Raw genomic sequence first — 23442 nt, 5'->3', positions numbered from 1 at the left:
GGATGTCAGAGTACTGCATGTTGATCCAGGCTTCCTCAAATTCACATTGGGTTTTAGCTTTGTGCAGAGCTAAAGCTCTGTGAGGAGCTTTTTTTTTTTTGTGAGGAGGAAGTGAGGGGGACTGGTGTGTGGGAGGAACCGAGAGTCCCTAAGCAGAGGAAGACTGGGTGTGCAGGACTGCAGCAGAGAAAGTGTTAAGGAATCATAGAAGACATGGTTACGAGGGGACACTGGGGACAGCAAGAACACTGTGGCAAGCAGGATGACATAGTCCTGAGAAGCAGGAGAGGAGTGGACAAGATTTCCGCAGAAGAATTGGTAGCACCTGACAACTTCTGGGCTGGGGAGACTGAGGTTTCAAACCTAGAAGGATTAGGAGATGAGAAGCTGGGATGAGCAGTTCTTATACATGTTGAATTTGAGGTGGGGCCTGAAAAAAGAAGAGTTAAGTAAAGTGTCCTGAGTCTACCTTGTCTGCACCTCCCACTAGACTCCAGGTGCTAAGGAAGACTCTAGTCAGTGTGATCTCCATCTGGGGTCCCCCTGGGAACCACTGAGGCAGAGTGCAAAGACCATCTTTCCCAGGGGCATTTGTCACAGGAATTTCATGAAGCAATAAGAGAAGTAATAGTCAGAAAAGTGGGATATTATCTGAGATACCAGTGAATATAATTTTAAAAAGAGTTTTCAACAAGCATGGCCACGAATAGCCAAGGCAATACTCAGTCAAAAGAACAATGCAGGAGGTATCACAATACCTGACTTCAAACTATATTACAAAGCAATAACAATAAAAACAGCATGGTACTGGCACAAAAACAGACATGAAGACCAGTGGAACAGAATAGAGGACCCAGATATGAAGCCACACAACTATAACCAACTTGTCTTTGACAAAGGCACTAAAAATATAAGATGGAGAAAAAGCAGTCTCTTCAACAAAAACTGCTGGGAAAACTGGTTAGCAGTCTGCAAAAAACTGAAACTAGATCCATGTATATCACCCTATACCAATATTAACTCAAAATGGATCAAGGATCTTAATATCAGACCCCAAACTCTAAAGTTGATACAGGAAAGAGTAGGAAATACTCTGGAGTTAGTAGGTATAGGTAAGAACTTTCTCAACGAAACCCCAGCAGCACAACAACTAAGAGACAGCATAGATAAATGGGACCTCATAAAACTAAAAAGCTTCTGTTCAACAAAAGAAATGGTCTCTAAACTGAAGAGAACACCCACACAGTGGGAGAAAATATTTGCCATCAGACAAAAAACTGATAACTAGAATATTCAGGGAACTTAAAAAACTAAATTCTCCCAAAACTAATGAGCCAATAAAGAAATGGGAAAGTGAACTAAAGAGAACTTCCTCAAAAGAAGAAATTCAAATGGCCAAAAAACACATGAAAAAATGCTCACCATCTCTAGCAATAAAGGAAATGCAAATTAAAACCACACTAAGATTCCACCTCACCCCTGTTAGAATAGCCATCATTAGCAACACCACCAACAACAGGTGTTGGCGACGATGCGGGGGAAAAAGGAACCCTCTTACACTGTTGGTGGAAATATAAACTAGTATAACCACTCTGGAAAAAAATTTGGCGGCTACTTAAAAATCTAAACATTGATCTACCATATGATCCAGCAATACCACTCGTGGGGATATACCCAAAAGACTGTGACACAGGTTACTCCAGAGGCACCTGCACACCCATGTTTACTGCAGCACTATTCACAATAGCCAAGTTATGGAAACAGCCAAGATGCCCCACCACTGACGAATGGATTAAGAAAATGTGATATTTATACACAATGGAATTTTATGCAGCCATGAAGAAGAACGAAATGTTATCATTCGCTGGTAAATGGATGGAATTGGAGAACATCATTCTGAGTGAGGTTAGCCTGGCCCAAAAGACCAAAAATTGTATGTTCTCCCTCATATGTGGACATTAGATCAAGGGCAAACACAACAAGGGGATTGGAATTTGATCACATGATAAAGCGAGAGCACACAAGGGAGGGGTGAGGATAGGTAAGACACCCAAAAAACTAGATAGCATTTGTTGCCCTCAATGCAGAGAAACTAAAGCAGATACCTTAAAGCAACTGAGGCCAATAGGAGAAGGGGACCAGGAACTAGAGAAAAGGTTAGATCAAGAAGAATTAACCTAGAAGGTAACACACATGCACAGGAAATCAATGCGAGTCAACTCCCTGTATAGCTATCCGTATCTCAACCAGCAAAAACCCTTGTTCCTTCCTATTATTGCTTATACTCTTCTTCAACAAAATTAGAGATAAGGGCAAAATAGTTTCTGCCGGGTGTCGAGGGGGTGGGGGGGAGAAAGAAGGGGTGGGGTTGGTGGTAGGGAGGGCGTGGGGGCGGGGGGAGAAATGACCCAAGCATTGTATGCACATATGAATAAAAAAAAAAAGAAAAGAAGCCTGGGTTGCTGGGTATTGGTGGCTCTTGCCTCTAATCCTAACTACTTGTGAGACAGAGACCATCAGGAGGATCGAGGTTTGAAGTCAACAGGGGCAAATAGTTTGCGAGACCCTATCTTGAAAATATCCAACACAAAACAGCTGGTGGAGCACCTGACTAGCCCTGAGTTTAACCCCCAGTACCATCACCACCACCAAAACAAAAAAAAAGAGGATGGGTCAGTGGTGTCAAGTGCTGGGAGACGGAAGAGGACTCACAGAAAGGCCATTGGATTTTACAAGTAGGAGAGCATGGGCAGCCAATAGGAGAAGTTGCATTTGTTTTATTGGGTACAGAAGACATATTGCAAAGAGTCACAGAGGGACTAAAAATATTTGTAACACATACCATAGATAAGGAATTAATGTTCTAATATAGAGTGCTCCTAGAATTGCTAAAAGTAAAAAAAAAAAAAAAAGGGCAAAGGATGGGAACAGATGATTCACAGAGGAAGAAACACAATTGGCTCTCAAACAGAAGCAAATGCTTGACTTCGTTCATAAAGAGAAATGCAAATTAAAGGTGCACTTTTAAAAAATCTTTCAGACTGGAAAAAATAAAAACATTTGTTTAAAAAAGTTGGTTGGACAGTACAAGGGGAAATGAGGCCTTCCCATGTCTTGCTGTGGGTGGATGAATTGGCACAACTTCTACAGAGAACAATATAATTCCAAATGCAAAATGCAATTTCATTTCTGTGGATTTATTCTACAGATGCATTCGCAAGGGTGGAAAAAATCCTCTATGTCTAAAGATGCTCACTACAGCACGTTTGATAGAGCAAACAGCTAGAAATCTTCTCGATGTCCAGAGAACAGAATTTATGGCACATTCTCACAGCAGAATCTTGACAGCCATTTAAAGATTGAGGCAGCTTTGAGTACACTGGCATAGAACAAGTTCTGAGATATTTTATGTGAACAAAGTAAAGGGTAGAAAATGCATATAAATTCCCCCATTTGTATAAAAATATAAACAAGAATACATGTATGCATATGCTCTTTGGGAAGATAAATGAGAAGCTTCTCTGAGGAGAAGGTGGGGCTTGGGAGACAGGTGGAGGGAAGATGCCTTATGGTGCTTTTTGGAATGTTTTGAATTCTGAATTGTGAGCACCTATTAACTAATCACGAAATGAGTGAACAAAATAGTAAATAACAGTGGGCAAGGAGGAAGTAAATGCTGCAAATGGAGCGATTCTTTTTGAGAACTTTACCATTGAGAGAAGACGGAAAGGTCAGAAGGATAGATTTAAGAGTTAGAGGATCAAGGAAGGACCCCCCCCCCCTCTTTTCCCTCAGAGCTGGAAAGATGGAAGGCTACCGAGAAAGGGGCAGGATGACAGAAAGATGGGGGAGGAGAAAATGGACTTACAGCAAGCAAGAAGAGGAATTTTGAGAAGAGAGAGACTGAATGGATGTGATGGGGACACGAAGACACTGAGGAGAGGGTGAGGAACGGGGCTGAGGGTGGGGAGTGCTCGACCTTGCCTCATTCATACAGTCTCAGCAAATAACACAGACAGTAGCTGACTGAGACATGCAGGCTGGCGCGGAGACCTGTCGCTTCCTCTGAGCACATTCTATTAAAGTAGCCTGTTTTCAACCACTGTAAGGCAACATGTTTATAGAATAATGGTTGAAAGTGAAGAAAGACAGAAGGAAAAGCAGCAAGGAGGCAAGACAGGGAGGCTAATGGAGAATGCAGTCAAGGGAGCTGTTTCTTAGGCTTGCTCCCCACTGCCCACCCTGCTGCTAGATCCATCACGGGCTCACAGTTAGAACCCAACTTTGCCTTCAGGTTGGGTGCTGGGCTAGGTCTTGGCACACAGAAACAAGCAAGTGAGACATGTTTCCTGCTCTACAGAAGCTTACAGAATAGTGGGAAATGATAGTAACTAAGCAGGTTGTCACAAAATAGTGAGATCATTGCATCTGTGATACACAGCATGAGGGAAAAGTATAGGGAACCCTAAGATCATATGACATCGAACCTGCTCTAGATGGGAAGATAGGTAGCACCTGAGGAAGTAGCATTTAGGCTGAGAGCGGAAAGAAGAAAGGACTTTTCCAGGTGGAGTGGGGAAGGGGTGGGGCATGTGGGAAATGAGGGCAGTGTGCCACAATTCCGCCTTATTTAAGGGTTTTGTATATGTGGTTTTGATCAAATGTGGTAAAAAATATTTAAAAATCAGGACTAGACTAGTCAAAGTACAATATATTTACAGTTAAAACACCAAGGCAAACCCCACTGAACAATGAACAGATGTTTAAACAATGAAGGGCGGGAATGTAGAACAGGTCATGGTAAGGGAGGGTAGTATTGGGAGGGGAGGGTAAGTGAGGAGGGCAAAGGAGGCTGCACTTTCTATACATGCATGAATATGGAGCACTGAAACCCGCAGAAGTCATTTTAAGAAGGGGGAGAAGGAAGAGGGAGAACATGGAGGGGATGAACCGAACCAGGTACACTGTAAGCATATATGGAAATGTCACAAGAAAATTCCCTGTACAACTAATATATACTCATAAAAATATTAAAAAATTTTTAAAAAATCAAAGGAAATTTCAAAGATGAAAATTTAAAATTGATGCGCACACATTATACAGCTCAGTAGTTGTGTAGAAGCTCAGTCAGTCCCATGTGATCAGCAGTTATGTTTAAATCACATGTGATCAGCTGAGTGTTTCCCTGCCCTTAGTTTTGTGAAAAATCTGTCTCCCCTAAAGCAAACAGTGCCCCAAAAGCAAGATAAAAGTTAATTTTTAAGTGATGAAGTGACAATTTTAGACTGGTCAAAAGGTGGCATTGTCTTTACTAGAAGTTGGCTGGCATTATGGGAAAAATGGACCAAGCATCCACAGGACAGCACTGAACTCCATGCCTCCTGAGCATGCCTGGTTTTTCCTCAGTGGCAGTCTCCTGGGAACAGTGTACTTGCAGATACCGAAGGTCTACTGTATTCAAAGGCCATGAAATCACTGAAGAGTTTGGCATTTGAAAGAAAAGGCTAGATTATATAGAATAGAAGAAAGGATGGCCAGAGATGAGGCTGGAGAGAGAGGCCATGACCTCAGCTAACAGGATCCAGGCTAGTCAGGAAGCCATTATGGGATTCAAAACTGTGGAGTGGAACAATTAGAATTGCATTTAAAAATATTGTTTGCAACACAGGATGGGGGGAAAGGATGAGGAAGTGCAGTGGAGGGGTTTACATTGACTTAAGTACAATGCATGAGATACCTTAAAAGCAACTGAGGCCAGTAAGAGAAGGGGACCAGACACTAGAGAAAAGGTTAGATCAAGAAGAATTAACCTAGAAGGTAACACACATGCACAGGAAATCGATGTGAGTCAACTCCCTGTATAGCTATCCTTATCTCAACCAGCAAAACCCCTTGGTCCTTCCTATTATTGCTTATACTCTCTCTTCAACAAAATTAGAGATAAGGGCAAAATAGTTTCTGCTGGGTATCAAGGGGGTGGGGGGGGAGAGGGAGGGGGCGGAGTGGGTGGTAAGGGAGGGAGTGGGGGGAGGGGGGAGAAATGACCCAGGCTTGTATGGACATATGAATAAAAAAAAAAGTACAATGCATGCACAAGTATAATACCAAGGCAAAAATCCCAACAGACACTTAAACATCTAAGGACAAGAATGAAAAACAGTTCACGCTAGGGGGAAGGCACTAATGGAAGGGGGATGGTAAAAGAAGAAGTAAAGAAGATGAATAAAGTTTATGTACCTTCTATACAGAAATGAATACAGAATTTTTAAACCTGTCGAAGTCACTATGAGAAGGGGACTAAGGTAGAAAGGAGAAAAATAGAGGGGATGAACCAATTCAGGTTATAATACATATATACATGGAAATGTCATAATGACAGTCCCTGTATAGATATCTTAAACAAAACAAGAATGTCTTTTTTCAAAAATAGAGAACAGGAAGGTAAAACAGGTCCAGTATAGGTGTTGGTGCAAGTGGAAGGGAGAGGATATAAGGAAAGGGGGTAGGAGGTTGAATATGGTAGAAATACTATGTATTCATGTATGAAAATGGAAAAATGAGACCTGTTGAAACTATTCCAGGAATGGGGAAAAAGGGGGATAAAGGAGAATGATGGAGGGGGTGAATTTAACTAAGATATATTGTAAACACTTTTGTAAAGATCACAATGTACCCCAGTACCACAATAATATGATAATAAAAAATGGTGAACACTAAAAAAGCAAAAATAAAAAAGTAAGTAAAATTAGCTGTGAAATAAGAGAAAAAAAATATTGTTTTGGCTACTGTGGGGTAGAATGACCAAATTGGAGGGGGGCAGGAGTGAAGGGGTAGATTTTTTAGGAAGCTCTTGCAACAGTCTGGGTGAAAGATGGTGGTTGTCAGGTCAGAAAGAATAATTGTAAATGCTGGAGGTGGGACAGGATGTGTGCATTTGACAACAAGCTCTGGAGACTTGACATGAGGTATGTGAGGAAGGGAGAAGTCAGGATGAACCACTCCCCAGTGTCGAGCACAAACAACTGGGTAGGTGTAGGGAGCATTGGCTAAGGTTTGCACATATTAAGTTGATGAGCCACAAAAATTCAAGTGGTGATGCGGTACTTGATAGTGTCAGTAAGGAAGCAGAGAGGACCATCCGCTGAGCTGGAGAGGCTAGGAGTTTAATTGGGGTTTGTGGAGTGAGGGAGAAGTTGGTAACAGTTGTATGAGGAACATGATACGGAATTTACCAGAGCAGTGACTACTTGGGGCTGGGGAACATGAAGAGAGAGCATGAGTCCTCATTAGCGTGGAGCAAACAGAGTAGACACTGGATGACGTGGGAGAGTTGTGTGTTAAAGATGGTATTGAAAGGGGGTCAGGGTCTGAGTGATCTAGGGTATGGAATGGGAAGGGAGGTCTGTGAAGTGAGGAGGGATGAATGGACTAGACCAGGGAAGGACTGCTGTGATGACAATAGCCTGAAGGGACAGGTGAGGGCTAAAAAGGTGATCAGAGAAGGAGAACTCAGAATCGGAGATCTTAGAAGCGAACTGCTTTTGCATAGAAGTGTGATCTAAAGTGTGAACTTACCGATGAAGGGGATTGGTGACGTCAGCACTTCCAGGAGTTGGGGATACTGACATGAGGATTTCAGGTTCATATTGCTGTAGCTGTGACTAGGACATGATAGAAAGAAAAACTGTAAGGTGAGGTTGCAGAAATGGAGAGTGGGAGAATGTTCTGCGTGGAACTCCCTAGCCAGACATGAGGGAGAGAAGGTAATATGAGTATTTCCCTAAACTTCAGAACAGACTTTGCTGAGACAGAATAGAGGGACAAAGTCCTGGAGGGGCCAGTGGAGAAATGGCCTCTTGTCTCGGGAGAATCCACAGAGATTGTCCCTCTTCCAAGAGAGGATTGGGGAGCAGTGGGGAGCCCCAGTATTGGTACTATTATCATAGCTACCTTTGTACACAGTTTCCTATATCAGTAGTGCTTTCTACACATTCTGGCATTTAGATGACAAGAAGGGCTACAACCTGGTGGTTAAAGATAAAGGAAGCTTTTGAGGGCATTCCACTGTGTCACTAGCACGAAGTTTCTTTATTCAAGCAGCTGAAACACCTCTAGATTTTTCTGATGATTACACTGATATCTAAAACCTAGGGGGACTCAGAGGACATTGATGTATGACTGCCATAGGCAATTAAGTTTCTGTGTGCTATTCCAGAGTCCCTGTGACCCTGTGCTCATGAGCTGGCTCCTGGGTTCTATTTGCTTTTCTTTCCCCACTTTCTGCTGCCCAGGGAAGTTTGGAGTTAGTACAGGGAACACTTTTACATTGGCAAAATAAAAAAATTGCATTGGTGGCACATACACTCCAGAAAAAAAAATGTCGTGCTAAATACCAGGGATTTGTTTGTCATCTGTCTTTTGGGATCATCAAAGCAGGATTGCTTCTCTTTAGCTCAGCAATTTTGTGTCTTTTTAATTTGTGTGGGTCCACACTGACAGGTTAATTTTCAAGTTATCTTTAATCACTGCCCCCTAAGCTGCTTTCTTCTTGTTGTTTAGAATGCTTGAGTGGGCAGAATGTGCACAGGGTGTAGTGATGGAGTTCTGTGTGTAAGCAACTGTAGCCATCCTCACCTGCATCGTTTCAGGGGTCTGTCTTGCTTATGGGCTCCATCTCACCTGTTTGCTCTTAAGAGCTCAAATTCCTCTCCATGTAGCTCTATGTGATAATGACCTCTGAGATGACATGAAAACCTCTTTGTTGTCTACCTACATCTCTCCAGTCTTGTCCTCTTTCCTCTTTTTGCACTGTTAGTGACTTCAGCTTTCCCAAAGTGCCACCCTCAGTCCCTCACATCTCTACTTAAGATCCTGCTGTGGCTCCCAGAGCCATTGGAGCAAATTCCAATGGCTTTGACCACTTTCCCAGTTGTCTCTGCCTGTTTATTTGTCTGTTTCCCCAGTCAAACTGTCAAGTAAGCTTTTGGGAACTGAGGATTGTGCCTTATTCACTCTTGTGCATTGGGTGGGTGGGTAGAAAATAAATAAATACAAAGAAAAGCAGGGTGAGGGCCAATGAACGCATGTGCCAGCAGAAAATATTGCTGAAGAGACTCATGTTCCTTGCTCATTCCTACTGCAAAGTCGTGACTGATAAGTCACCTTATGGTATGACCTGCCCATGTGGTCAGTAGCTATCATTTTTTAGCCAAAAATCAGAACTCAGTTTGACAGAGAATTTTTGTCTTGTTTCTAGGGTGAAGAGGTGGTTTGAGAAATGTTGTTTGGATTCTTGACTATTGCAGTCTTTGTGATATTTCAATGATTTATGGGGGTACTGACTTAGAAAATAGAGCATTAGAATAAGCCCCTCAAATTCAGGACCCGTGGTTAGTTGGTAACTGACTGTATGACCTTGTGCTGTGGCTTTCTTATAAGACAGCAAACTCCTGGCTTGCTGGGGACCATCTTGTAAATCTTTGAGTCCTTCCTGGGTTTAATATGGTGTTTTGAGCATGGTAGGTCATTAGCAAATGTTTATTGAGTGGCTGAATAGGGACTAAGTCACTTACTTCCTCTGTGTCGCCAGTGCGATGATTACTCAGGGGAACGAAGACTTAATATTCAGGAGCTCCTAGACACTGTTCACAACAGAGCAATTACCACCTGAGCCCATTCACTGGGATTTGCCCTGCTTTTCCCCAGAGAATAGCACATCCAATTAACAGTTTATTCAAAGTTACTGTAACTTTAATATATCTTGCCTTGGAATCACTAAGGAGAATGGTCCAAGCTGATAATTTCCAAGTCTCATCTGTATGGATCTTGATGGCTTTCTCCAACCCTACTCACCTGGACACTTTGGTATGTTAATTGTGGGAAACTCCTTCTAAGAATAGGGCCAGTGCAAATAGATAGGGAAAGCCAATTGAATTCTCTTTTCTGAAAGTAATAAGGATAGGAATGAAGAGAAATGAAGGTCGGGAGCATTCTGAAGGGTCGTTAGGTCTGCCTCCTCTTTATCATTGCTGAATAGCTATTGAGTGTCAACCCACGGCAGGCATGGTAAGTGGGTAGGATCCCTGCACAGTGAGTTAATCCATATGCAAACACAGTGACCCCAATTGCTTTGCAATAGAGCGCCACATGGCCTGTGCCCTTAAAATATATCATTTGGGCAGATGCCAGAGGGCTGATTTATCCCAGCTGGCCAGAAACAGCCCTGAGATCATCAGCGGCTTTGTTAATTGGGAGAGAGGGGCAGAAGAATCAAGATATTCCTGGGCACTAAGTATTCATTAGCCACCTGGCCTCCCTAAATTACAGTCCTGCCATGATTTTCCCAGTGCTTCCACTGAAATTTTAATATTTGGGATGTATTAATAACTTGGAACATGTCATTTCCTAAATAAGCAATGCCCTTCTGGACTCGTTGGAGAAGGGAGCTTGGAGAATAGTTAAACAGCACAGATATTGGCTACCCAGTGAGATGAGCAGTGTGGGGGTGACCTGGAAGTTCTATCCACAGAACAAATATAAACAGATGCGATGTATGAACGGACTTCTGGGTTAATGGCCCTGATTTCTATTCATTTGTTCTCTTCACATAGCATCTTAACAAGACCAGTCCCAGGAAAACGGTGAAACAGATGATAACAGCAGTTCATGATTCTAGAGCACTTACTATGCACAAACCCCGCAGCCACTGTGCCACATGGAGTATACCACCCACTTTTCCAAGTGACCCATGGGACAATGTCACCATCCCATGAATACTCATGCTGCCCGAGGTGAGGGCTTGCCAGTGCCTAGGATAATTCCTGGTACACAGTAACTGTTCAATTAAATATTTGGTGAATGAATAAATGAATCACCATTTTGATTGAGGTGGTTGAGGTGTGGCAAAATTGGTAACTTGTCCAGGTTAACAAGTGACAGAACCAGGACTCACAACCTCATTCTCCACCCTCACGCATCCTTTTGTCGCAGGGACTCAGTCCCACGAGCTTCCCATTCAGGTCTGTCCCTGTCAGAGATCTGTCCTCCAAAATTAACCTTTGTTAGGAACTGAATGTTTGTATCTCCCTAAAGTTTTTATGTTAGAGTCCTAACCCTTAATGTGAGGGTGGAGCATTTAGGATTTAATTAGGTGAAGTCCTGAGGGTGGGGCCTCCATGACAGGATCCATGCCTTTATGTAAGAAAAGCTAGAGACACCAGACTTTAGTCTCTCTACCATGTGAGGACACAGCAAGAAGGTGGTTGTTTGCAAGTCGGGAAGAGAACCCCCACCAAAAACTAAATCTTCTGGCACCTTGACTTTCAAGCCTCCAGAACTATGAGATATAAATGCCTGTCATTTAAGCCACTTAGCCTCTGGTATTTCATTATAGTAGCCTGAGCAGAGTAAGACAGCCCTTCAGGCTCACTTGTTAACATTTCCCATTATCCCATTTCCTTCTCATTTTGGGGCCCTGCTTTTCACTCTTCAGCATCAGCTGGAGATAGGATCACTTTCTGTCTGCCTGTTTATACACATGCTTTCACATGATGCTCAAAACCAACTTGGGAAACAGGCAAGACAGTTGCTATTGTCTCCACCTCAGAGGAAAATACTTGGAGTCTTGGAAAGATCAAGTCCCTTACCATGACCACTCAGCAGAGATCAGGACTCACATTCTCTGACTGCCTGGCTCAGTGCCCCTTCCTCAGCACTAATGAGTGGCTAATACAATATGTCATTCATTCATGAACAGGTTCCATTGGAACTGGAGGTTGATGGGGCAGTGAGATGTCAATTTAAAATGAATCTCCTACTGGACCCATGCTACAATTCTACACTATCCAGGCTGCCTCTCTTGTTGGGCTCAAAGTGATTTGTCTGTAAACAAGTCCAGGACACCAATCTCCTGCTTAAGAAAACAGGGCTGGGCACTGCTACTTAGGAGGTGGAAATCAGGAGGAACCTGGCTGGTTTGAGGCCAACCCAGGCAAAAAGTTGTCAAGACCTTATCTAAACTAAGAAGCCAGGCGTGGTGGTGGTGATGTGTACCTATGATCCCAGCTACATAGGAGGCCATGGGTAGGAGAATCATGGTTTGAGGTCAAGCCTGGACAAAAACTCAAGATCCTATCTGAAAAATAACTAAAGCAGAAAAGGGCTGGAGGTGTGGCTCAAGTGGAAGCTCATTGCCCTGAGATCCCCAGTACATCAAAAGAAAAAAAAAAAAACAAAAAAAACCAAACAACCAATCACCCCTCCCCCCAAAAAACAAAAAAATCCCCACTGTTTGAAGAGCTATAAGAAGTAAATGCGTGTGTAGGGGAAGAAGGGGTGAAACCTACAGAAGGGGAGAGGGTGAAAAGATAGGGTTAATTGAAATACATTATGTATGTATGAAGACACAACAATGAAACCCATTAAAACTGTAAACAAAAAAAATTGAAAAAGAAATAAAAAAGTAGTCTATAGCTATTTCATCCTGAATGAACCCGATTTTGTCTGATCTCGGAAGCTAAGCAGGGTTGGGCCTTGTTAGTACTTGAATGGGAGAAATAAAAAAATAAAACCACCTTAGTTAGAAAGCCAAAAAAAAAAAAGAAGTGACTGTGGCAGACTCTAAAAAGAAAAGATGATCCCAGCTACTTGGAGACTGACGCAGGAGGGTCACTTGAGCCCAGAGTTTGAAATGATTTTGGGCAACATATGTGACCCTGATTTCTTTCTTTCTTTTTTTTTATTTTAAGAAAGATGACAAAAGTAAGAAAACCTTTATTTGGGGAAGACTTGAAAATTATTTTATTGTTTAAAAATTTCTCTTCTTACTTTCTTTAGAATGTTGACTTGGGTGCAGGCTTGTACCAATTTATGATACAAACCTTTCAGGCACATCACACTAAATAACAGCAAAAGAATAAGCATGTGCGACTGCAGTTCCACTAAGGTCTTGGATCTTCTGTGCATCCCAAAGTTTAAAGCAAATTCTGTTTAAATTTATTTTTTTAAAAAAGGTATAGCAATCCTTGACTCCAAGGAAATAATCTCAAAGAAGGAAAAAAAAAATCAGTAAGATTTAAGATGATCATTATAGAATAATTTATAATAAAGAAAAACCAGAAACAATTTAAGAGCGAGTAGTTAAGTAAAATTACGTCGTGTTGTTTTGATGTGCGATCATACAGTCACTAAAAAGTATGATTATGCAGATTGTAGGAACATAAAATGCTTATGATATAATGTTAGGCACGCAAAGCAGAGTAGCAAATTGCATGTGTACTTGATTGCAACTCTAAAAATCATGTTTACATGTGGACAAGAACTAGCAGGAAGCCAGAAGAATGAAAAGAGATGATTAGTTCCACTGGTGGGTTTGTGAGGGATTCCTCTGCACTTTGAATTTGTGTTATATTTATCATGTTGTTTTTGCAGTTTTAAAAGGACGCTGGTCTGCCCTTTTGGGGACCACTTTGAAGATTGCCAGCCCTGGGAAGACACATAAACATCACTGAGGACTGCAATTCCTGATTACACCTCACTGCTGGGTCTCTCCTGGGTACCTGGCACTGCGGGTGGGAATTCACAGATCCAACCTGAGCATGGCTGTTTGCACAATTGTTCCCAAACAGAACGTTGCTGCAGAAACTCAACCACGGATGAATATTTACGCTTAAATGCGTTCATCTTCACAGACATTTACCAGTTTTGTTTTGTTTTTTCCATTTAAAAACAACTCTAGCACAGGCTGGGAAACCATTTGCTTGGAATGCTGTAGAGGGAATTGTTTATTGGGGTAGAAGCATGAACTAGATGACCTCAAAGACATGCTAAGTCTAACTCACGATCCACATGACCTTCACACATGCAGTGTGAGGCTGTGTTATTTGCAGCTTTTTTTTTTTTTTATCAGTCCTGGCAGATACATCATCTAAGGACCATCAAGCCAGGCTCTGCAGTGAGGTGGCCTTGGGGTCAAATCCCAGTTCTCCCACTGACAAGCTCTGTGACTGTGGATGAGTTACTTTTTATCTCTGTGAACCTCGGTTTAATCATCTGTAAAGCTGGGATGTCAAAACCTATTGCTCAAGGTTGTTGAGAACATGGAGATGAGCTAGTGCAGTCGGAGTGGAGGCGGGTAGTAGGTGCTGCATTAAACGGAGAACCACAACAATGATAGACTGAAGCAAGCTGGTGGGAAGCACAGGAAAAGCGAGCTTTCAGTGGGATTTGAGGAGCATATCACGTGAGTGAGAAACAAGACTGTGGCTAACATATGCTGCCACATAAAAGAAAGGCTGGGAGTTACTGCCAGTTTACAGATGGCAAAAAATACTGCTTCCCTTGGGAACAACTGTAACCAAAACAAATGTGAGCAATCAAGAGGCTCCTAACTTTTTATTTAATTGCCAAAAAAAATCAAATGCATAGTCTGAGAATCACTATAGCCACCTGCTCTACCTTCTCTCTCCAACTCAAGAGCCTGTCTGCAGTGACTAGGTCAGTCTTCCATGCTGCGTTTCAAAGAAAACCATCCAGAAGAATCCAGTTTCTCAGACTGATGCCAGCTCCATATATCATAGGAATTCTTTTCTGTTTTAAATCCCCTGCAGTTCTCTTGGGATCAAGATTTCCATTGTCATTGAGATTCAGAATTGATTCAAAAACTAGTAAGAATTAAATAAAGGAAAACAGAAAACCAGTTCCATAGTTACATGAATTAGATAAAGTAAATCAGAAAAACTTTGGATTTTGGTAACTTAATGTGAAGTTTTTCCCCCCCTTTGCAACAGGCTTTTATTGTGTGAAGGAAAGTAAAAATGTTGAATGGAAAAAGTGGTACTTACTATTCTGTACAAAACTTAAAAAGCAATCAGTCATTTTGACTTCTCCAAAGTACACCCTGAGCACACAAGAACCTCCTAATATTGAAGGAATGAAGAAATTTGCTAATGAGCACATTGCATGAAAAGATCCTAAACAGTAAATGGTATTTCCAGAGTCAACAGAAAACCCTCTGGGCATTTATGGCACCTGAAGATTGGTTTTATGAAACCTGCAGAGCCAAATGCTGTGTGGAAGCCAGATCCGTGAGAAGGGTTGCACAGAGGCACCATTCACAGCACTCAAGGATTTGTGCAGAAACAGCTTACAGATTTTCTGACAATTTTGTCTTCCAATTCAGACGAATGAAGCACTATTGTTTGGTCATGAGGAACTTAAAAAAAAAAAGTTGTCCCCAAAGCTGTTACTCATTGAGTGCAAATACGTGAAAATGGCAGTCTTCAGATTTTGCTTGAAAAATGGAATTATAGTAGCTACCGAAATCAATGCCAAAATCAAGTTGAAAGGTGGTCCATCGTTTTATCCACCTTTTCTGTTTTCTAATCTCTTATCTGCCTCAGCAATATATGTCTGACACATACTGCCTGGAGCCATTCCTAGTTCCCTCGTTGTCCTTCATCCTTTGAGAATCCCTTTGGTAAATGATGGCCTTTGGTAAAAGATGGGCATTGGTTACATACAATCTTTACAAAGCCAAAGTGGAGCCTCAGACACACACTGACACACACACACATTGAGAAGACATAGATGGCTGGAGCTTGCTTCAATGTGCATCTTGAAGAAAGGCCTCTTCTACTGTGCAGTGACAGAGTAGCCTTGGAGGCATTTTATGAGCTTTTGGTACCATTGGATCACAGTGTTCACAGAGGAGGCACATGCCTTGGAAACTTCTGGAATTGCCTTATTTGGAGAGGATTGGCTGAGCACAGCTGAGAACATAATCTTTCTTTAGGGAGCAACCTAAAGACAGACACTGTTGACATTTTCTTTACAATTTCAAATAAAACATTTCTTGCTGAAAGGCAGTCTTGCTCCTGTCTCAAAATCCATCAATACTGGCTCCCAGCTAGTTTTTGCACTTCACAGGGAATGTGGGTTCTCTTACACTTCTACAAAAACCTTCCTTAGCCGGCCCCTACCTCACCAGATAGAGGCAAAAAAGAAGACTTCATTCCTGGGGCACTTTGACTTCCAAAGTATGCCTGGCAAGTTGAAAGGCAGTAGGAGCAGGCATGACAAACCCAAGGATTGTTCTATTTTTCATGTTTCTATGGACAAAGCTCTCAAATGAAAAGTAGAAGATGGCCAATTTAATTAAAAATTGAGAATGTGAAGTGGCACAAAGGACTGTCTTTCTGAAAAGTAAAATAATAACAAAAAAGCAAATAATAGAACTTTTAGCAGCAACTGAAGAGCAAAGAGTAGCACAGCTAAAGACCTGTGTGCGTGTATATACAAACACACGTGAAGTTTGAGTTAAGAGACAAGGGATGGAATAGCATAAGAGGAGAATGACAATCTTGTGTGAAATCAAAGCCCTCAAATTATTCTTTGTGTCTTGAGTTTTTTACATTTACAAGGAGGGAAATAATAGTATCTACTTCTTAGCTAGTCATGAAGATTAAATGAGATACAGGTACATAAACACAGCAAGTACCCGTGGAGGGCAAGCCCTCAGTAAGTAAGTAGCAGCTACCTTATTATCTCTACATATTTCCTGTGAACACACATATTATAAAGATAAAATGAATAGTTGCCCAGTGGTTTGGGGTTTTGAGATTGGGTTTTCTATCTTCCTCCATCATAAAAGGTATGCATGTCCTTTATTCTGGTGTTTTGTTCCTGTATTTTTTTCTTTTTGAGGGAGGAGACAAAATTTTTTTCCCTCTGCGTTTACTTTTTAGAATAAATTTTGAGTGGCCATTCATCTTTTCTCTTTTATCCTCCATTAAAAAAAATTCTAATTTCTGTGGAGCTTTTCACAAATTTGTTTTCTACTTTTATTCTACTGTAATGTTTCCTGCTCTCTAATGGTTTTTAAAATAGCATTTACTTTTATTTCACTGATATCTTCTTATGTTTGGCCATGGCAGTGCCCACCTGCAATCCCAGCACTCAGGAGACTTGAGGCAGGAGGATCTTGAGTTTGAGGCTACATAGCATGGTGAGTTCAAGGTCAGCCTGCACTGCATAGAGAGTTTGTGTCTCAAAAAAACAAAATAGTTTTCTTCTACTCCCTGCATTGTCTTTATTTTTTCCAGTCTTCTTTGTCCTATGTGTTGGTTCTGGCCCCTTTCCTGAGGTAGTTTTCCTCCCATGAGCGGGCCTGTTGGCTGTCATACATATCTGAGTGAGTCCCTGAAAAGCTAAACACAAGTTTGGTTCATGAGCAGGGCTATGAATGGATAGGGTCAAGAGATGGGGGTGTGTCTTTTTGTTGGGGACACTCAAATGTCTTTCGTTTGGGGCTGGCACTTTTCTCCAAGAGGAGGCTTCTATACCTTAAAGCAACTGAGGCCAATAGGAAAAGGGGACCAGGAACTAGAGAAAAGGTTAGATCAAAAAGAATTAACCTAGAAGGTAACACACACGCACAGGAAATCAATGTGAGTCAATGCCCTGTATAGCTATCCTTATCTCAACCAGCAAAACCCCTTGTTCCTTCCTATTATTGCTTATACTCTCTCTACAACAAAATTAGAGATAAGGGCAAAATAGTTTCTGCTGGGTATTGAGGGGGGGAGCGGGAGGGGGTGGAGTGGGTGGTAAGGGAGGGGGTGGGGGCAGGGGGGAGAAATAAACCAAGTCTTGTATGCACATATGAATAATAAAAGAAAAATGAAAAAAAAAAAAAAAAAACTCTTGAGGTTTGAAATTTAGTCCCAGGGCTGGGTTCCAGGGAGAGAGACAAGGGCAGCAGGTTCTGTCCATTTAGCCTGCAATCTTCTGCTTAGTTCTGTTTTAGAGGAGGCTTGTCTAAGTCCCAGAAGCTTGCACCTGGCTTGTTGATCCTTTGCAGAGAGGGAACTTGTGTTCTGGCTGTTGGTGGGAGGGCTGTTGCCTGGTTACCAGATGAAACCGTCTCTCTCAAACTGCTTCTTACAGAGACTTTGGCCAATCTGCTCTCAGCCCTACCTTGCACCTCTGCCTTCAGAAATCTTGCAGCTGATGGTAGTGAAGATCTCAGAGTGAAGGAGCAGGGGAGGGATGGCTCTCCAAGGGAGAACCTAAGGACAGGAGGGAGAAAGCGTTGCTTTCAGACGAAGGGAAGAGTGTGGGGTAAAAAGAAAAATAAATCCATTATAATCCATACTCTGTTACCCAGTACCTGGGTGACACATACATATACACACACACACATACGCACACACACACACATACATACACACACACACACATACACACACGATTCAATGCAAATATTCCATGGAAAATTATATACATTTATCTCCTCAGTGTTTTGAAATGTTCCAAGGACACATTCAACTACTATAAACTACTCTATATCTTTAATGCTATCCATTTCTTTCTTTCTTTTTATTTATTTATTTACTTTGCAGTGGTAAAGAGTGAACCCAGGACCTCACACATGCTAGGTGAGAACTCCACCACTGAGCTATATCCCCAGCCCAGTGTTCATTTCTTTTCATCAGTTCCAGAAGTAACTACTTTTGTGCCTGCAACTTATAGGTACTATAATATTAAGTCATTCTCAACTGTCCAAGTCCCTAAAGCTCCACTGACACTGGAGCTTTAGGGACACAGCAGGTAATTATTTAACAAACAGCTTAACTGATTCTTACCAAAGATTACTATCAGAGTGAACGGATCCTGACTGTCTTGGGCTTACTCTTTTGTAAAGCACCGCTCCCAGTGGTTAAAACATTAACAATCACTTTCCTCGGATTCTTGGGGTTGACTGGGCTCAACTTGGCAGTTCTCACTCCTGGTCTTAGATGAAGGTGGGGGCTGGGGTCCCCTCAAAGGCTTCTTTGTCCCACAAAATGTTTCTCCGCTGGGGAGATTTCAACAGCTGGGGCTTCTGGGGCAACTCCGCATGGTCTGTCCATCTGGCAGCCTCAAGGATGGAAATTTCTTTTGTGGCACCTGAAGGCTCCCACAGTGAGTATCCTAAGATAAACTGGCAGAAGTGCCAGAGTTTTTTTCTTTCCTAACCCTCAGAAACCATTCAGTGTCATTTCTATAACATTCTCTTCTTCAAAGCCTTGCCAAATTCCAAGAAGAGGGAACCAGAGACTCTACCTTTGATGGGAAGAGTGTCAAAGAATTTGCAGACATGGTAAAACTACTATGCCAACTTAACTTAGCAGTTCCACATTTTAAGTTCTGTTACTTTAAATATCCCACTTAGGACTTATTCAGTACGTATGTATTTTTTTGTTTCATGTGCCATAACCACAAGTCAAATTAGCAGATAGGCAAACCATAGAAGGGCAGAGTGACTGGAGTCAGGGACTTCAACAGTTGCCCTCCTAGTACTTCTGGAAGAGTCCAGGGATTTGCTTGTGACACACATCCATTCTTGGACCAGTGATGGTACTTATGGGTGTGACTTGTGCTTGTCATAACTTGGAATTAACTTTGATCAGTCACATCATTAAGGTCATGTGACAAGACAACAAGTCCATTCAGAGGGCATGGTGAAGATAAGGAAGGAAAGGTAGTTTCCTGAAAGAAGAAGGATGATTTCCTAGAACTGCCAAGGGTGATGGGCTAGCTGAACAACAAAATTCCACTCAACTTCTATATATATTGTCTCATGTTACCCCAGCAATGGCCCACCATAAGATAGGTACTACTGTTACTCCCTTTCAGCAAACGAAAAAAAATAGCAGGTTAGAGATATTCACTGGGGTCCAAGGTCACATAGGCAAGTGTGGCAGAGTGAGTTCTTGAGACCAGTTCTGTCTGGGTACAAAGTCTTCACTCTTTTTTTTGTTTTGTTTTTTGTGTGGTGGTACTGGGATTTGAACTCAAGGCCTCACACTTGTTAGGCAGGTGCTCTACCAGCCCTCATATCTGTGCCCTTAACCTTCTTCTCTCCCCAGTCTTATAGGCTACACTCTATAGTGTAATCAGTGCAGGCCAGAGACTTAAGGAAATACAGGGGATGAGAGAGAGTCCCCCAGAAGTAAGGGAACCCCAGGAGGGTTTCTAACCTGTGGCTGCCACAAGTTTGTTTTCTCTCACACTTACCTTAGCTTGCTTCTGTCTGCTCTCCTGCTTCACCTGAGCAGCTGCCATGGGCCCCACTTCTATAAGTGCCCGGGCAAGGGGTGGCCTGATCTTTGTTGGTTACATTGGTCCAGATGTCTCTATCCTTCCTTCCCCAAGTACAGCCAAGTGAAGTTGGACTTTTTCCAAAGGAAATGCATTGGAAAAATACATCTGAACTGAATGACATAGGAATATAAGAGGAAGGAAATGAATGTGATCTTAGAATACTGATTCCCTGTCCTTCACTAAAGTTCTGCCACTGACTAGTTTGGCTGCTACTGTTGCCAGGCTCCTAAACCTCTTATTTCTTTCCCTAGCATTGCCTGGAAGGTTTACCCAGAGGCATGCTCACTAGTTCATTCTCAGGGCTGGTCCTATTTTGGGATATATTAGTTAGGGTTCTATAGTGGAAAAGAACCAAAAGAATATATATAAAAGGGGACTTATTAGATTGATTGGCTCACATGACTGGAGGCTAGGGAGTCCTATAATGCCCATCTGCATGTGAAAACCTCAGAACAAGGAGGGCTAATGATGTAGCCCTAGTCCAAGACAGTAAGCCTGGAAACTTCCTGGAGAGACTCTAACATGAGTCTATGTTGAAAGGCTGAAGAAGGTAGAGACTGATGTCCGCAGACGATGACAGCAGCAACAGGTGCACTTTCTCAGGAAGAATGGAACTTGCATATGCTGGTTGTTTTCCTCCTTCTTCCACTTTTTTTTCCATCTGGACCCTTGCACATTGGATGGTGCTGTCCACCTTGGTTGTTCACTCAGTTATTACCATCTCTGGAAATGCCCTCCCAGACAAGTTCAGAAGTGGGCTTTACTGATTTCCTAGGCATTGCTCAACTTAACAATGAAGATTACGCATCAAAGTAGAGTAGGTTTAGTTTAGTCAGTCATAAAGGTGCAGGCTCACTGGTGGGCATGTGATCTTCAGGGGTGGGCACCACCTTCTTCAATAATGGCCTACTTTCCACTGAAGAAAATTGGGACACCCCCATACCTTGTACCACCTAGGATTGAATAGGATCACCTTAGAAGTTCCTGAATTTCTTCTAGTCAGCTCATCTGTGGGACCAATATCATTGACGTGGCCATACCCGACTGGAGAGGAAGGCCTTTTGCTTGAGTGGCTATCTGGTCTATTTACAGTCCATCTATCTATCATCCCCTTAATTTCCCATGGGGCTCCAAGGACTCCTACTGAAGTGTGGTATAGGAGAATTCTGATCACTGTAATTTTTTCATATCAAAATACTTCACAAAATGTATGTAATGACAATCTGCATATAGTCAGAGGAGTGGGGAACAAGAGAGTTCTCCCTTTGGGCCTTAATGGACCCCAATATCACAGGAAAAAAACTTCTGTTTACACAAGAGAGCAGAAGGATCTGAGGCAGCTTTTGCTTCCAAGCCTGAGGCTCAAGGGTTGGGGAGGGAACATTGTTTTTAAACAGCTGAAAGCACTGTGAAGTAAAATTACAACAGATTGACAGCATAATTTTAATAAGTTTTGTTTTTTTCTAGCACTGAGATTCATCAAATCATGGCTTGAAGCAATAGAGGGAAGATAAGGAAGGAAACAAGTGTTGAGACATGAGCCATCACTGTGGTGGGCGCTGTGGATGTTATTTGGCAGTGAGAATTGTTCATGCTGCTGATAGTCCCAAATGCTTTACTGGTTTAAATTAAAAAATGATTATTTAATCCATTCAGTTCTTCTGTCCGCCCCTGAGAGAACAGCATTATGGCATTCCTCAGAGATGGGGAAAGGTTAGATGCACATCTCTGCAATGCACTACTTTCTCATTCTGCTTCACTGGCCTGTGTGTCTGCCCTCTCCTGCTCCACCACCTCTCAAGTTGCAGCTGAAGCTATGGAGAGCTCAGCTTCTCTGGAGTGCTTCCAAGTATGTGCAGGACTGTGTTGCTGGTGGTGGGGCAGCAGCTGCTGTGGCCTCCATACAATGCTTGGACATTCTAGAAGTCCCAGAGCTCATTCAGTGACTGAGTCATTTAATTACTCTGCATCTGCCACATGCCAGGCTCTTTGCTGCATGCTGGGGATGGAGGTGAGAAGCAAATGGCTCCCACTTCCTGTCTTCTACAGATTCTTTTGTGTTCCTACCTTGAGCCTTGGGACCAGTCCCTGGGAGGAAGCTCTGAAGCAGGTTTGCCTCTGGGTGTGACACAGACCCTATGACAATCCACAAACAGTGTAGAGTGATGATTCAGGTACCTGCCCAGGTGTTCTACTTGGGATGTATCAGAGGTACAGGAGCCTGATGCTCTTTCAGGCACTGGTGACTGGTCTTGGCTATGCTTAGCCCTAATGCTTTCCCCTTAGTGCACAGACTTGTGAGCGTGGGGGGTCTCTGGGTTTCTGACCGCTGACTTTAAATAGGGATAAAATTTGACTTACTCATTAGCATTAATGACAGATGGTCTGCAGATCTTGACTACCTTAAGAAACACAAAATAAGAATGATACACATGTTTATGAAAGATTTCATACTTAGAGTTGTCAAATCCTGTCAGTTTCCTACTTCTGCAGTATCTCTCCCATCCATCAATTTCCTCCTTCCCATCTTGACTGTCCTAGTTCAATCCCTCATTATCTCCTGCCCCCATTATTGTGTCTATTTTCTTACTACTTCCTCTGCCCCCATCCTCTCTCTGCCTCCATCTGAAATCATCCTACATAATGCTGGATTAATCTTCTTAAAATATAGCTCAGATCGAGTCATTCCCTGGCTCAGATACATTTTATGACACCTTCCCGTGGCCTATTAAGAGACACTCTTTCAGCCTAGCACAAAGCAGCCACTGCTTACCACTATGTGCTGCATCTTCCCTGCCTGTATTCTCTCCCACAGTTCACATTCATATATCTGACATTTCAGGGTCTCATTGTTCTGCAATCTTGACCTGCAAGCTTGCTTTTGTTTCTCCTAGACCTTTCTCTGGAATATTCCTTCTAATCTTTCTCTGCTAGAATTCTATCTACCTTTCAGGTCCCCACAAAGCACATCCTTGGTCATGATGCCTTTCCTGCTCCAACAGTGGGATCTCATCATTCACATCTTGAGCCACCATAGCAAGTATTTTATCACTCTGTTCTGCCAGCCATCAAAATTAATGATGGGTGTCCTCTTAGGGTAGCAGGCTCATGAGGACAATGATTTACATCTCTGTTGACTCTGGTGATGGTGCAGCTCATCCAGCTGCCTGGCAGGTCATACCCATCAGAGGGGCGGTATTTTGTGGGAAATGGAACTGAGACCCCCTAGATCTGTCAGTGTGATGGTAAAACAATAGTTCACACTTTGCACACATGTTCACTGATTATTATGATGTGTGG

This window comes from Castor canadensis, chromosome 10, assembly GCF_047511655.1.
Source record: "Castor canadensis chromosome 10, mCasCan1.hap1v2, whole genome shotgun sequence".
Classification (NCBI taxonomy): Eukaryota; Metazoa; Chordata; class Mammalia; order Rodentia; family Castoridae; genus Castor; species Castor canadensis.
This window is presented reverse-complemented; position numbering follows the sequence as displayed.